Source organism: Mus pahari, chromosome 4 (genome assembly GCF_900095145.1).
Source record: "Mus pahari chromosome 4, PAHARI_EIJ_v1.1, whole genome shotgun sequence".
NCBI classification, from domain to species: domain Eukaryota; kingdom Metazoa; phylum Chordata; class Mammalia; order Rodentia; family Muridae; genus Mus; species Mus pahari.
In genome coordinates this window covers 124,195,722-124,203,528 of record NC_034593.1, presented here as the reverse complement: position 1 = coordinate 124,203,528, position 7,807 = coordinate 124,195,722, and positions in this window count along the sequence as shown.

Sequence of the window (7,807 nt, the reverse complement as noted above, 5' to 3'; positions counted from 1 at the left end):
CATTGTGGAAATGACCTATTGTGAGTCTGCAATTTTGATGGAGAATCTATCTTTCCTCTTGTGGCTCTTAAGATCGTCTTTCTCTCTCATAAGTGATTAGTAGGTTCACTAGGAAGTATATAGGTTGTAAAGAAAATTATGTTTTACAATTCCATAGTAGCAATCATTGTGCTTGTTGATACCAAGAAATTATGACTTTCATTGTTTTTGATTTATGATTTCTACAAATATTGATTGCCTAACTTTTTTATGGTTAATTAGATATATAATGGTCTTTTCATTTAATACTCCATATTGCTTGTTTTTATTTTTTTGTCTATCCATTTCTTTTTTTAATTTATTTTATTGGATCCTGATATTGATTTATTTTGATACTGATGTATGGTTTTCTTAATATATATTCTACATTATCAGCTTCTTTTCAATATATGTTTAAACCTGATCCTTGACTGCACATATTCCATAACTTATTTCCCTTGCATTCATCATAACCCTATTTCTTTATTTCTCTCGACTGCCTGACATATTGGACAATAGTTATTTCCAAATGTTAAACAAAATACTTTTGTTTAATTTATTCCTTTATTTTACCTATCATTGTCTATTGTTAGTCACTATAGTTTATGTAATGTGAATATGTTAAGTTTTTTTTTCTGCCACTCACTTTTTTTGTTGGCTCTGGCTCATTATATATTATGTAACTTTGGACTGCACATTCACATTCAGTAATCTTTCTCTGTTATAACCTGGGAAGGATGACTTCATGATTTATCACTACTGAAATGGACTGAGTTTCCATCTTCCAGGCTTCTATTTGGATGCAGTTTCAGAAGAGCATTCTTGTTTCTTGTTTTCATCTAGAGAGGAGTCCCACACAAAGTTCTTTTGTCATATCTATTTCCAAAGATACAAATTTCCGTGAACCTCATGCTCACGGTGGGTGATGCCCTTCAAGGATGATAGTTGTATGAGTCACTTTTATTCCAGCTCATCAGCTTACAGATTTCCAGGGCTTCAGGTGGCCTTTAAAGGCCACACCTCTTGATTACTCAGCTCAGCCATAACTCCGTGACTGCCAACTTGCCAATGCTGATTATAACACTGGCTCTCAATTGCTCCATCTCTTGGATATACTGCAAGTTTCAAATCCAAACATTTATGTGCAAAGAGTTTATTTATCCACGATTTTGAAAGATTTATTTTAACAAGTGCCCCCCATCATTAAACAGAAAAATTTGACTGAAAGGAAAGTCAACTTACTTTAAAAATTCATCAGTACAAAACCACAAACTACAATTTTCACTGGTGAGAAGTAAAAAGTATTGCTCAATTAAGAAACTGGCTTTATTAAACTACTATATTAAACAAACTATTCTTTTCACTAGGTAGTATTAGAGAATAATAGAACATATTTTATGAATAAATCACACTGTTCAAAGTTAGCATTTTAAAACATTTTAAGCATCCTAAAACATTTTTTCATGAGTTACAGCTATAGATTGCTTTAGGTAAAATGACCCTTATTTATTTTGCCAGTCTTATTGAGAATGGGAGGTCTTTCTATCTTCTTCAATTTATTTCTTCAAACAGGTCTTTTACTTTCTTGGTTAAAGTTCTACCAAGATTTTTTTTATATTATTTGTGGTTATTGTTTCCCTTATTTCTTTCTCAGCCCTTTTGTCTTTTGAATATAGGAGGGCTACTGATGTGTGTGTGTGTGTGTGTGTGTGTGTGTGTGTGTGTGTGTGTGTGTTAATCTTGTATCCAGCCACTTTGCTGAAGGTATTTATTAGTTGTCGAAGCTCCCTGGTAGAAATTTGGGGTCACTTAGGTACACTATGCTATCATATCATCTGCAAATATCTATAATTTGACTTCTTCCTTTCTGATTTGTATCTTCTTTAGTTGCCTTATTGCTCTAGCTAAACTTTCAGTACTACATTATATAGATATGGTGAGAGTGGACAGTCTTGACTTTTCCAGATTTTAGTCAAATTGTTTTGAGTTTCTCTCTATTTCTCTATTCTATTTGATGTTGGCTATCAGCTTGCTGTAAATTGCCTTTATTTTGTTTAGGTATGTATCTTATATCCCAACTCTCTCCAAGACTTTATCACGAAGGGATGCTGGATTTTGTCAAAGCATCTAATGAGATGATAGCATGGGTTTTTTTCTTTCAGTTGTTTATATGGTAAATAACATTGACAGATTTTCATATGTTCAACTACCCCTGAATCTTTGAGATGAAGTTCTACTTGATTATGTTAGACAATCTTTTTGATGTGTGCTTGAATTCAGTTTGCAAGTATTTTGTTGAGTAGTATATCAATGTTCATGAGAAGAATTGGTCTGTAATTTTCTTTCTCTGTTGGGTCTGTAGGGTTTCGGTATGAGGGTGACTGTAACGTTATAGAATGAATTTGGCATTGTTTTATTGTTTGTTTGTTTGTATTTTGTGGAACAATTTGAAAAGTATTGGTGTTAACTCATTGGTCTATTTAAATTGCTTATCTCATCTTGATCTAACTTTGATAACTGCTATATATCAGGAAAATTGTCAATTTCTTTAGGTTTTCCAATTTTGCCAATTACAAATTTTTGAAGTATAGCCTAATGATTCTTTAGACTTCCTTGGTGTCTGTTGTTATATTTCACATTTTGTTTCTGATTTTGTCAGTAAGAGTTTGTCTATCTTGTTTATTTTCTAAAGTACCAACTCTTTGTTTTATTGATTTTTTTTTTTACTGTTCTCTTTTATTGATTTTAGCCCTGAGATCATTTCCTGCTATCAACTCCTCTTGGATGTACTTGCTTCTTTTTGTTCTAGAGCTTTTAGATGTGCTGTTAAGTTGCTTATATGAGAGCTATTTTCTTAATGAAGACACTTAGTGCTATGAACTTTCCTCTTAATCCTTAATTTATATTGTGCATTCATTTTCATTGAAATCTAGAAAGCCTGCAAATTCTTTATTTCTGCCTTGACCCTACAGTTGTTCAGCCAGGATTTGTTCTGTTGCCTTGAGTCTGTAGGCTTTATGTTGTTCCTGTTGTTGAAAAACAGCTTTAAATTATGGTGGGCTGAAATGATAGAGGATTATTTGAATTTCCTTATATGTGATGAGACTTGCTTTGTGATCAAGTATGCGATTGATAGGACAAAGTTCCCTGCGCTGCTGACAAGAAAGTATATGTTTTTGTATTTGGTTGAAAATATTCTGTAGATAACACAAATGCTAGGTCCATTTGACTCATAACATTTGCTAGTTTCATTATTTCTCTGTTTAGTTTCTGTCTGGATGACCTGTCCACTGGTGAGAGTGGGGTATTGTAGTCTCCCTTTATTATTGATTGGAGATCAATGCATGACTTAAGCTTTAATAACTTTTCTTTTACAAATGTGAGTATCCTTGAATTGAGGCATATATGTTCAGAATTGTGGCATCATATTGAATTTTTACTTTCCTTATGCAATGTTCTTCCCCATATCTTTTTGATAAATTTTGATTGGAAGCCTATTTTGTTAGATATCAGAATGGGTATACAAGCTTGCTTCTTGGGTCCATTTGCATGGAAAATCCTTTTGCAACCATTTACTCTGAGGTAATGTCTATCTTTGATGCTGATGTGTGTTTATGTATGCAGTAGAAGGATAGATCCTGTGTTTGCACCCATAATGTTAATCTGTGAGTGTGTGTGTGTGTGTGTGTGTGTGTGTGTGTGTTTAAATTGGGGAATTGGGTCCCTTGATACTGAGACATAAATAAGTAATGACTGTTAACAACTGTTGTTTAGGTGGTGGTGGTGGTAGTGAAGGTGATATGTGTGTGTGTGTGTGAGAGGGTGGGGGGGAGAATGTATGTGCACATAAACATAGATATTTTTCCCTTCTTTAGATTTTGGTGGTAACACTTGGCAAACTGATACATAAACAAAGTTTTGGTTTTCTATCTTAGATCAACTGTACCAGACACTCTATAAATTCAGAAACCTGTTTAGCATACCCACAGTGGTTTTGGTACCTGCTAGAGTTTGAAATTCACCATGTTGGTATCGGCCTTCAGTTTACCAAAGGTGGACATATACTACAGTTGTGCTCTCAAATATCTGCTGTACATTTGAATTGTGGGTCTCAGGTGAGTCTGAAAATTGTAGACTTCTAAGGAGCTCCTAGCCATAGCTGCTGCTGCTGTTGCTACTGTGGCTAATCCTTTGTGAGCTGCATTTGATTATAAGCCAGCTGATAAAAATCTAGGAGGTACCAGGGAAAACAGGCTTAATGTTGACCTTGCCAAATTTGGCCCAACACTAAGGACTATCAACTACACTGGCTCAATTAAGCATTTTGATAGCTGAGACAAAGGGAGGCCTTATCCTGGGCCTGGGATTTTAAGAAGACAATTATTATAAAATGTCTGTAAATGAAAGGAGTGTATGAAGCTTTATGCTTATGCCAGGTTAGATTGGATAATGTGAGATCTCATGACATATTAATACTTCATTACATTTCTCTATAGACACTTATGGAAGGAATGACCATCTTTAGCTCCCCACAAGCTATACTAACTAGATACATAAAAACAAGATGAGCTCATATATAGGAGGCAGAGGGCTAGGTTGTGCCAGTGTGGTCGGCTTAGAAGGCTCTCTCACTTTGAGAACTGCTGACATACTTATCAGATCTATGTATTCATAGCTTTTCCCTTTAGTTAAACTGAGAGCAGCAGCAGAATTTGTTTTAGAGACCTCTTCTGAGCCCGGAATAAGTAGAGATTTGGGAGGCACTCGGAAGATGTCTGGGTGTTTAGTTCTGTTTTTCTACATCCATGCCTTCTCTCACTTGTTAGCCTCTTATTTTATTTGTGGTTTGTTCTTTCCTGGTGAGCAGGAAAGCAGTTAGGAAGGAGAAATTGCTATCAGCATAGTCAGAAGTCACATGGTAATTAATGTCATTGGGAGAGGACTCTTAGGAAGCAGAACATGTACCAAAACCAAGTAATCCCATAGAATATTTTCACAGAAAGAAACAAAAATTCTTTTACAGTATGGCCAAGTTGTGGAGGATTAAAAAAAAAAATTAATGGAGAGTATCTTTTTCAGGGTTGTTTTCAGAAATGTCCAGTACATAAAAGTTAATGATTTAGAAGGGCAGTAGCCAGTCTGAGCACATCTTACTGTTTCTTAGCTTACCTGGGGTCACTCATGGGTGACGCAACCTTGACAAGCCATCATTTGACATGAATATCAACTCAAGAAAATGACTAAGTTCCTGTGATGTTTCACTTTTCTTCTCTCTTTCCATTCTTCTAAATGGAATCCTCAATTTTTTTAGTCTTCTGCAGAAGACTGGTAAAAATCATTTTGACAATCAACCCTTGCATGTGGACTTCAGTGTCTTGCGTTAAGAAGCAGAAAAAGAGAGTAGGGCTCCTATCTCCAGCCCCCACATACACACACTAAAACTTTGAACTGATTCTGTAATATACTTCTATTGACATTAATTTTCTATTAGAATAACTTGACTTCATTTCTGAGAACAAATATTTTTGATAGAAGATAAAATGTGATTTTTTTTTTTGTTTCTGTGTACTGATTTTAATATCTTTTCTAGATTATTTTACTACGAATGATTTTTTGGGCACCTATGCAAGTGCAGTTTGTATATGCCTAGGCAACCTGGATGCCAGAAGAGAAGAGAAGCATAAAGCTGGAATTACAGAGAGTCGTAAGCCACTGCATGGGTGCTGGGAGCCTAGGTCCTCTGGCAAAGCTAGTAATCCTAACTGCTGACCCATTTCTCCAGCCCCTCAATCTCTTTTCAATTCAGAAAACAAAACAAAACTCTGAAATCTAGATATGACAAGTTAATTGAAAACAGCTCATATACACATAATGTTATTAAACATTTTTGACAGTAATTTTGATTTTTGTAGGTTTCCAGGGCTATAGTACATATTTAAAATCTCAGTAATGTGAAACAAAACCAAAACTCCCAAGAGAATATACCATTGAGTCCTTTCCTATTTTACTTAGTTCATATAAAACAGACCATTGAGAATGAGTGTCAGGAGTTAGTGTTTGTGAGCTGTGTCATGTTTGATGCAATGTGAACAGGAGTTTCCTTGTTGCCCTGAGTACACAGTGACAATGGTTCTAAATATTTTCTCCCTGCATGGAACTATTGTTTTGCCCAGAGGCAGAAATAGCCAGCAATATTTAATGTGTGCTTCATATAGCTATAAAACCAATGGATGGTCCTCTCAAAACTTACATCCTGCATTATATAAGTATCTCTCATTAACTCAGTGTAACCTGCCACAAATGATAATAGTCATCTAGCCACAAAGCACTCTCTCTGTTCAGGACCAGACATTTTCATTGATCTTGTTTGTATACAAGGAGTCTGTGAAGATAATTTAAGTCCAAATATTTAATTGAGTTCCTCAAAGTATTTTACTGTTTATTGTTATCTTACATAGTCAGCAGCAACAAATGTAATGGATTTTCCTGTAAATTAATTATCTTCTTCAAAAGCTGTATGGACAAGAACTGATGCTGAATCTGTAGATCTGTAATCTCCATTCATCAAGGGCAGTGGTTCTCAGCATCTGTAATGCTGCTACCCTTTGTATTAAAAGAACATTGTATTGGGGCTGGAGAGATGGCTCAGAGGTTAAGAGCAGTGGCTGCTCTTCCAGAGGTCCTTAGTTCAATTCCCACCAACACACGGCGGCTTAAAAGCATCGGTATGGGATCTGATGCCCTCTTCTGGTGTGTCTGAAGACAGCTACAGTGTACTCATATAAATAAATCTTTTCAAAGAAGTCTATTTTTTTAAAAAAAGATTGTTGAGCCAGGCATGGTGGCACACGCCTTTAATCCCAGCACTCGGGAAGCAGAGGCAGGCAGATTTCTGAGTTTGAGGCCAGCCTTGTCTACAAAGTGAGTTCCAGGACAGCCAGGGCTATATAGAGAAACCCTATCTCTGGGGAAAAAAAGATTGTTGTACTAATTGTTCCTCCTGCTTATGGTGACCCTCCCGCCATAAAATTATTTTCGTTGCGACTTCATAACTAATTTTACTACGAGATACAGGTTATCTAATAAACAAACCCTGTTAAAGGTTTCATTGACCCTGAAGGAGTCCTGACCCACAGGTTGAGAACCACTGATCTGGGGCATGCACAAAGCTCCTGAGTTTGCAAGGGACTTTTGAGAGACTCAGCCTGTGACTGACAAGGAAGGCCTGGCTGGGATCTCCCCTGTCTGCTTCCCTTAAAGTCTGAGCCCATGAGGTCCTTAAGTCAAGATACCATGGGCTGTTTTTTCCTTCTAGGGGCATGCTGATGAGGTGAAAGAAGTCTGGTGAGTCTACAAGCAGGTTACTGAATAAAAATGCAATCTGAATATAAAAAAAGTATACACCAGCGACAGACAAGTAGATCAATAGAATAGAACTGAAGATCCAGAAATGAATCCACACACCTATGGTCACTTGATTTTTGACAAGGGAGCTAAAACCCAACAAATGGTGCTGGCACAACTGGTGGTTATCATGTAGAAGAATGAGAATCGATCCATTCTTATCTCCTTGTACAAAGCTCAAGTCTAAGTGGATCAAAGACCTCCACATAAAACCAGAGACACTGAAATTGATAGAGGAGAAAGTGGGGAAAAACCTCGAAGATATGGGCACAGGGGAAAAATTCCCCAACAGAACACCAATGGCTTGTGCTGTAAAATTAAGAATTGACAAATGGGACCTCATAAAATTGCAAAGCTTCTGTAAGGCAAAAGACACTGTCAACAA